The 9,492-nt window shown below is 41.0% G+C and overlaps 1 long non-coding RNA gene across 1 annotated transcript in view; it reads left to right on the top strand.

Annotated features, from left to right (window-relative positions):
- The first annotated feature begins 6,129 nt into the window (after nucleotides 1-6,129).
- The window catches only part of LOC114627842, a 17,579-nt gene continuing 14,216 nt past the window's right edge, over nucleotides 6,130-9,492 (top strand). The window contains exon 1 of the long non-coding RNA XR_003712407.1: nucleotides 6,130-6,322. This is a non-coding gene — a long non-coding RNA (uncharacterized LOC114627842). The remainder of the gene's footprint in view (nucleotides 6,323-9,492) is intronic.

Here is a 9,492-nt window from a genome sequence, read left to right as displayed (position 1 = left end):
TCATAGACTGTCAGTTTCCTTTTATTTAATCATTTTAAAATACATTAGCAACATGTAGTAACTGATATAAGGATTATCTTTTCCTTGTATGTAAAGATATTAAGAAGTATGTTTTTGCTGCACATATTTTTCTTCTTATATTTCAATATATTTTTTTGTTTTGTTTTGTTTTTCGAGACAGGGTTTCTCTGTGTAGTCCTGGCTGTCCTGGAACTCACTCTGTAGACCAGGCTGGCCTCGAACTCAGAAACTCGCCTGCCTCTGCCTCCCAAGTGCAGGGATTAAAGGCGTGCACCACCACCGCCCGGCTTCTTCTTATATTTCATAATTTTTTTCTTCCCTTATGGTAGATATTTGAAGTTGGAAATTTCATTTGGTTGAGCGTGTTAGTTCTTCACGTTTTTGTATTTTCTGTTCTGCTCCAGTTTACACTTTGGCATTCTTTCCAAGCACATCCATTTGACATTGCAGGATGACATTCCTCTACAAAGTCTATACTCAAAGAATCACACAACTGAGTGACAAAGGAAAAAAAAATCATAAAATAACACACAGTGTTTTCTCAGATTTCATTCATAGTGATGGCCTCGTACAACTGTTTGTAGGTTGTAGGTTGGGCAGATCTGAGAGTTAAGACTTTTAATTTCCATTGTTCAAACTTTTAATTTTACAATGAATTTTCACATTTACAAACGTTGTAATAGCACAGAATTCCTACATACTTTTTACCCTATTTCTCCAACTGCTTGCATCTTATTTATAATGATATAACTATCAAAACTGAAAAATTACTGTTGATGTGGTATTGCTAACCAAACAATTGGCTCTATCCAGACTCCAGCACTTTCTACAACTGTTTGGTGTCTGTTCTATGATTCAACTCAGGAGCCTGGATCTTATTTAGTTGTAGCATCTCCTTACTTCCTTATGATCTATGGCAGATTCTTAGTTTCTCATGACATTGGTGCTTTGGAAAAATACACTTCGTTTTGTACAATGGCCCTCAACTTGGGTTATTGAGTCGCTTTTTCTCATGAGTGTGATGAGGCAACAGAGTTCTGGTGAGACTATATCAGAAAGAGGAAAGACATAGTAACACTGTAAAAACAGGCCATGTTCCTGGTTGATTCCTTAAGTTGTGCACATGCTTTTCAATGAGGACACATAGCTTTCCTGCCCTTCCAACTGTACTGTTTTTCAAGTGTTGAAAATGTATTTAGTAACATCACAATGGATCTTGTATGATTTTTCCAAAAGGTTACCTTTAATCCCAACACTCTGGAGGCAGAGGGGGCAGATATTACTGAGTTCAAGGTCAGTCTAATCTACATAGAGAGTAGTATAAGCCAACCTGTACTACACAGTAAGACTCTGTCTCAAAACAAAAAAGAAAAGAAAAAGGAAAGGAAGGAAAGAAGGAAGAAAGAAAAGAAGGAAGGAAGAAAGAAGGAAGGAAGGAAAGAAGGAAAGAAAGCAGTTACACCAATGTCCTTCTCAGTCGATGATATCAATACGTTTTGTGACTGGTCATATTGATTGTGATATCTTGGTTAATGGAGTATGTACTGGATTTCTGTTCTGTAAAGGTACTATTTTTTCTGAAATTTATGAATTCTTTAAGGATATATTTTTGAGAACTTGCAAATATCCCATTGTTTCCTCCAACTTTTGCTATTAATTTATCATATACATGTGGATCTTGCTGAATATAATTATTGTCATTATGTGTCAGTATTTTTGCCATTTATCTGTTGTTTTTCCACTCTCCTTAAGCAGTATTCTTCATAAGGAAAGGACATCCCTTCTCCTTAGTTAATTAGTTGATTAAGCAGCTAATTAGTGTAGATTCATCGATGCTTATTTTATTTTGTGGGTTATAGACTCCTGCAACTTTATTTGTTTTGTTGCTGAAAGTGGTCCAGCTCAGAACCATTGGTTCATAAATATTTTCTACATGCTCCATTCTTTCTATTTATTTGTTTTATTATTATTTATGTGTATGTGCATATGTGTGTGGATGCCCTCAGAGGATGAAAGAGGGTATCATCAGATCCTATGACACTGGGGTTACAGGCAGTTATGAGCTGTCTGGTATGAGTCCTGGGAGCTAAACTTGGGCCCTCTTCAAGAACAGCAGACTCTCTTAACTGCTGAGCCATCTCTCCAGCTCTTCATTTTCTTTTTTAAAAATCTAGTTGTATTCTTTGTTCTTCATCACTGAGTTTTATTCTGTTGAGTACATTGGTAGAGAAGATAGAGGTGCTATCTCACAGAGACTATGATATCTTTTAGGGTTATATGGTCTCCTGACTCACTTGAATGTAAGGGCATTTGCATTGGCAAAGTAGAGAATCCTGAGTCACAGGGTTGATCATTTGCTGTCAGCAGGGTCCCATGACAACAGCAGCTTTAATACATGTCATTTCAATGGTTCTGAAATGAATACCCCATGGGAGAGATGGGAATCTCAGCTTCTCATTTCCAGTCCAGTACTCTTTCTGTGTGCTTAAGAAAGCTAAAAGGTGACAATAACACTTCTAAGGATATGCCATCTGCTTGTCTCTCAGTTCCGTGGCTTGTAAAACAGAAGTAAGGAAAGAATTGAAGAATCTTGACTGTGAGAAGTTTATTAAAGGGATCTTTTTTGTTCCATCCTCCCTGGGGAAGGCAGTGCTACTGTCCTGCAATGAGCACTTAATGCCTTGTCAAATAGGTGTCTGTTAAGAGTCTTGGCATTGAGTTGTCTTTGTGGTATCTCAGCTCCCAGTGGCTCTCTTCCAGTTGCCACCTGATCCATCTGGCTGAGCAAGCCTCCAAGTCCTGTGCTCTTGTCCGTGACTAAAGTCCTTCTCTTTCTGGATTAGCCTTCAGGGATCACAGGGCAGTTTGGCCACTTCCTTCCTCAAGCAATGCACTATTCTTGCCAACCACAGAGAACTTGATGTAATGTAATGCAGAGACTTGTGATAGGTATGTGTGTTCAGGAATGTGAGTGAGCAGGCTGGCTAATTAATGGGGAAGGAAAACAGTCTTTTTTTACTGTAGATGTTGGTGTCAGGTGCAGAGACATGGGGAAGAAAAACTAGAGAGGGGAGGGACTAGATACTAGCTTTAGAGGCATATGGAATGGCACGTTACAACACATTACACTGTGAATGTTCTAATGTCCAAGCTTCTTGGGGATCTCACATTAGGGAGCTAGAGACACAACTGAAATAGGAGCTGGAAAAAATTGGCCAAATAGGTCAGGAAGGGAGGAAAGATATGGTACTGTGTCCTAAAAAGATCAAAGGTCACGAGGGAGACTGTATTTAGTGGTGGTGGTGGTGTGCAACAGGACAAAGCATAGAAGAGTCAAAGATGCTGATGTGAAGCAGTGTGTGTGTGCGTGTATGTGTGTGTGTATGTGTGTGTGTATGTGTGTATGTATGTGTGTATGTGTGTGTGTTTGTATTTGTGTGTGTATGTGTGTGTATATGTGTATGTATGTATGTATGAGTGTGTATGTGTGTATGTGTGTATGTGTGTGTATGTGTATGTGTGTATGTGTGTGTGTATGTGAGTGTGTGTATGTGTGTGTGTATGTGTGTGTGTATGTGTGTATGTGTGTGTGTATGTGTGTATGTTTGTGTGTATGTATGTGTATGTGTGTGTGTATGTGTGTATGTATGTGTGTGTATGTGTGTATGTGTGTGTGTGTGTGCATAGGGAATTGAAATCAGAAGATCTTCAATAACAGGTGAGCCCTAGCTTCCTTTAGTTGCCTTCTAGCAGTCTAGTGGGTGATAAGTGACAAGTTTATGTAGAGATGAAGGGTCCAGCATTACATAATTGCCATTTTACCATTACAGCTATGCTCTGCATGCAAAGTTCCTGTCAGTGACAGTTACATATGTTATTGTATATAACATATAGCCCAGATCTTATAGGATCTCTACCTAGCCTGTACCATGTGAGTTCTTGTGAGTACATTCTGTGATGCTTGCACAATGGCCAAACATTGGCTAAAGGCACCTTTCTCGGAATGTTATCACTGTGGCCACACTTCTACACACTGAGGGTTTTGGAAGGAATAATCCAGAGACTTAAAAGAGGTTTTGGAAAATAGGCCCATTCCTCAAATGACCAAGCATTGTACTGAGTCTGGAGAGAAGCCATGTTTGTCTGGAGACTGTGGAGAAAACCTACTGTGTTATCTCCCTTACTCTTGCCATCTGACAAGTGAGGTATCTGCTGCACTAAGTTCTAGTCAGCAATCATACTTAAAACACACCACACACCACACACACACACACACACACACACACACACACACAGACCATCTTTTCTTTTTGCCTTTACCTGACACAAAACATGTGGTTTTTGTCTTTCTGTGTCTGACTATTGCAGTTAACACAGTGGCTTCCAGCTCTCTCAACACTGTAGCAAAAAATATGATTTCCTTCTTTATGGCTGAATACTACTCTTTTGTGCATATGTATCAATTTTCTTTAGCCATCTGTGGCTGTCTGGTCAGGTTCCACATCATACTGTAGTAAATAGTTTGCAATAATGCAAAAAAAAAAAAAAAGAAAAGAAAAAAAAAAGGAGGTCTCTGGCATGCCAAGTTCAGCTCCTTTAACAATCGTGGATTTTCAGAGCGATGATTCATTTGCTGAGACCCTTGAGAAAGGCTGATTCATGACTTCCTGGAGCTCGTGTTTCCCACGAGCTCACCTGGAATGCTGAAACAGCAAAGGGCTCTCTCTCTTAGCCACCTTGAACAGTGATGCGACAATGGCTAAGGTGAGCAGCAAGCTTCCTCACACACCCAGCCGAGATGAAGCACTGCAATTCGAAAGATGCAAGCCTATCTTATAGACTGGAACCACAGGGAAAGATGGGCAGGGTTCCCCAGTGCAGTGGTGCTGTGCAGTAGGGGCCTGCTTCTCAGGGACAGCTGTTTTATGAAGGATGCTTATGTCTGCTTTTCCTCCCCAACTGCAGGCATCAGGAGTTAAGACCGATAGGTGCTTGGGTAATAAAAGATGGTCCTGTATAAGATGGAGTGACCACAAACCAGGACAGGAGGAGTGACTCTTAATATAGGCTTGTTAAAAATAGCTATGTGTCTACACTTAAACAAAATGATTAAAGGGTGATGAAGAGCTGCGCTCAGTGTTTCTCGAATAACACAGACTTTAAAGAAGCAAGTAAATTAAGAGAAGTATGACCAGATCTTTCATTGTATGGTGTCCTGGACAACAGAGCTCTTGAAGTCTTGCGTGGAGGGAGGGGGGATGGCAGGGGAGCCTGGGAGCTGGCCTTCATCTGATCAGTTAAGACTCTGGAAGACGTGCGTAGTTTGCATTTTCTTCTAAGAGTGATGGGAAGCTGGGGACATTTTGTGTTGTTATTCAGAAGAATATTTACAAGATGTGATGTGTGTTTTTTTTATGAGCTTTCTTTGGCTGCATTGGGGCTGACTGTGAGGAGTCTGGAGAAAAAAAAATGGATTCCCCTTTCTGATTCTGGTCATGAAGCTGCTGCTAAGGTTTGACTCTCAAGTGACCAAGCAATGAACAGAAGGACTCTCAGAGACATGAAAGGAACAGGCCAGCCACACAGAAAGGGGGCTCCCACCAGCCATGTTTCTTGCTGGCTTGCTAACGCAGCCCGAATCAAAGGAAATAGATCATACAAAAAGCTTCTTTGTAGTTTTGTTTAGAGAGAAGCCATGCTCAGGAACAGGCTTGGAGAGTGTGGAGAGCGTGGAGAGCATGCTGCCGAGCAGGCTGGCCCCTTTTCTGAGGACAGCCATGGATCAGGTGAGTGTACCAGACTTGCCACGCCCCCTACAGCCTTCCTAGCACTGATTCTTTAGGGGAGCTCTCTCTCTTGAGAGGAATCGTCAAGAGTCCTTGAAGCTGACCCTTCATCCCAAGGAGAAATTTCCTCTTCCTGTGGGCTGTTTTTTCTTCTCCTCCGCTGGGCACCCGCTCTCCTCTGATCCAGGGCCTCTGCTGGTTTTGCCGAGGCCTCATGAGGCTTACAATTAGAAGAACTTTCAGCATGCTGGTTGCATGTGATCCTTTCTTTTGTTTGAAGTCAAATAATGATGAAGTCATCCCCGGTTTTGACCCGTCCCCTGGCTGAAGGAACCATTGCGCCTCTCTCTGACTGCCTCTGTCCCCTGAAGTTCAACATTTGTGTTTGATTCCAGCTCAATCCTCCAGACCTGGGGTGGCCTAGCTCACCTGACCTAAATCTCTGACTGACCTGGACATTTTTAGAAGAACAATATCCACGCTGGTGCGGATCCAGATGTATCACTCAGCTGTAGGTTGGTGGTTTTCCCTTGGATCTGTTCAAACGCTAGGTGATTAGCAGACTCTGGATCTTGGTCCTGAACGCTGAACCCAGTCTCTCACTCTGCTTCCTTTAGCCAAGACTTGTCTCTCAAGCCAAGGTCTCTCTTTTAGTAAAGTTCTGGCTGTCTGATTGGTCTTTCTCTGCTATGGTCTTCTCTTTTATTGGTACAACTGGGCGGACAACAAACTTCCAGATCCTGATCAGCCCTGAGGCCTGATGCTCATGGAAAATCATATTTCAGGGCTATTATGAAATAAACAATTTTATAAACAAATCAATTTTAATAGATTTTGAAAACTAACTCAGTCCTTTTAAAGGTCATCTTTGTGGAATTTTATTAATAAAATTTCATTTAAGCCGGGTGGTGGTGGCGCATGCCTTTAATCCCAGCACTTGGGAGGCAGAGGCAGGTGGATTTCTGAGTTCGAGGCCAGCCTGGTCTACAGAGTGAGTTCCAGGACAGCCAGGGCTATACAGAGAAACCCTGTCTCAAAAAAAATTTTTTTTCATTTAAAGTTTAACAACAAAGTATTATGGTTTCCAATTTTTTATTGCCTATGAGTAATTTTCTAAGAGATATCTCTCAATGATATCTATATCTATATCATCTATATCTACATCTATCTATCTATCTATCTATCTATCTATCTATCTATCTATGTCCTACTGTTTTCTTTAAAGTATAATTTGTCCCATATATAGGGTTAAGTGGAACTATAAATGATAGCTAGCATATTTTAAAGCATACATTTTAAACTTTAGACTGAGCATCATTTTAGAAGCTTCAGTAACTACCATTAAAAATAATTTTAGCTCTATTTTTAAAAACAGGTATGCTGTAACAGTTATGTCTATGGGCACATTAGTAAACTGTGATCTTGCCAATAACATAGAGCAAATGCTTATTGGAAGAATTCCCTCCCAAGGTACTCTGGCTTGGTTGCAGGAGCATAGGAAGGATGAAGGAGCTGGGGAGGGGTCTGCACCTTACATGGTTCACACATGCACACTCAAACAGACTGCTTGGGAGGAATACTGGCTTTAGGATTTGCTTGCATGATTTGCCAGAATTTCCAGATACTAACCCACTAACCATTCTTAAGATTATCTTTTTCCAATTACGACTTCCCTTCAAGCCTAATTACACGTGGCAGGGCAAACACAGCTGATACTGAGGCCAAAGTGCTTGTGTGTTCTACACCTGCCTTTTATTTGATCATACACTGGTCTTCCTGGTAATGGACTGTGAACTAGGCATTCAGACCTTTAAGGACTCAAACCAAAAAACGTATTTGCATAAAGTTCAATATTCATTGCCTCCAAAGCCCCCCGATGTACATCTGTCCCTTTATCTCTCTCCCTCTTTAAGGGAAGCAGAGTCTCCTCAGTGATGGAAGAAAATCCATGGACTTTTCCCATCAGACTCCCACGTCTTCGGTGCTTTGCTTCACCTTGTGAAGTCTGCAATAGTTTCTGTGTAAATAAAATCTATTCCATAGGTCTTTTTAAAATCCAGACTTAAGGGGATATAATTTGGAAAGAGAATCTTTATTTCTATTCTTTATTCATGTTCTGTCATTACTCCTGTCGTGGTGCTTTTAGTTTTTATTCTGAAGAAAATAATTTTATTCTAAATTAACTAACAAATGGAAACATTGCTCTGCTGGTTTAAAGAGAGCACATAAACCCTTGTTCAGCTCCAGATTTCAGCAGTCTACATAAAGTCAGACATGGCTTCATGGGTTTTCTGCAGCAATAGAACAATTAATAACAGGAGATCTAATCTAGGGGTTTCTGTAAAGTATAATGCACTTCCTATAAAGTACAGTATATGTGTGTATGTGTGTGATGTGTGTGTGTGGTATGTGCATGCGTGTATGTGATATATGCACACAAGTGTGAGATGTGTACAAGGTGTGTGATTACATCTGCTTACATGGGTCCTGGGGATTTGAACCCAGGTCATCATACTTGCAAGCTCTATTACCAGCTGAGCCTTTTCCCCAGTCTGCAATTGCATTTTTCAGGGAGGGGAGTGGGTGTAAAGCAATTTGATCACCAAAGCCCATTTGCCATTCTTCAACTTGAACATCTTGATTAGATTAATCTCTTTGCAAGTCTTCAGCAAGTCTTACAGAACTTAGTGTGACCCGGCTTTTATCTCATTCTATGATGTGCTTCATCTCACAAGAGCAGAGCTCCTCTGACTGCTGCTAGGCCATCTGACCTCCCTGAGGTGCAACAATGCTAATGCCACCGAGATGCCCAGGGATGGCTGTGGCCCAGGGTGTGCTCAGTAGCATAACACTCAGCCACGCTGGCTACAGTGCTGCCATCTTGTCCATCAGACCTGTTTACTAGATGACTTCATCAGGTGAGCTGGTGAGCTGGTGCCTGGAAGCTTGGGCCCAGCTCTCATCTGAGGGCCCACAGCCTGGAAGAGACTGCAGCCTCCGCTTTCATGAGGCATTCTAAATATGCCAAGTTTTCTTTTTGTTTACACAACTACTCCATGTTCATGACTGGAAAATTAAAACTACAGATTAATAGAAAAAATAAAAAGTACCCTAAACACCATCTGGTGGAAGAAACCTCCCTTAACAGTTTGGCTTATAACAATACTATTATTGGTACATGTTGCCACAAGAATGTTCTACAAACCCCCTTTTTAAAGAAGTGATGTCCACTGGAGATCAATGTGTAAAATTTGGGGTTCTGTTTTCTGAATAGACAAATAGCTCAGGGTAATGAGGAAGTAGAGCACGGAGAGACATGTGATACAATGGTATGGAAAGATGGTATCTGAGTATTTGACGGCAGAATCATTCTACTGTGGAGTTAGAGAAAATCTTTGCCAGGGCAGAGAACTGGCTCAAACACCTGTAGGCAGAACAGTGAGGGATTCCTGTGAGGTGATTCAGCACCCCTGCCCAAGTCTATCAATTCTTTTATGTGGCTGGCTTCATTAATAATTGAAGAAATTTTATAAACTTCTACTACTTATGAAATTAGCAAAAAAGAAAACAAACAGAAACAAAAACAAAACCCCCAAACCTCAAACCAAACCAAACCACCACCAACAACCAACTAACCAAACCAAACCAAACCAAACCAAACCAAACCAAACCAAACCAAACCAAA

Source organism: Grammomys surdaster, unplaced genomic scaffold, assembly GCF_004785775.1.
Source record: "Grammomys surdaster isolate TR1022 unplaced genomic scaffold, NIH_TR_1.0 259, whole genome shotgun sequence".
Classification (NCBI taxonomy): Eukaryota; Metazoa; Chordata; class Mammalia; order Rodentia; family Muridae; genus Grammomys; species Grammomys surdaster.
The sequence above is the reverse complement of the archived record's forward strand: the minus strand, read 5'-3'. Positions and strand labels throughout refer to the sequence as shown.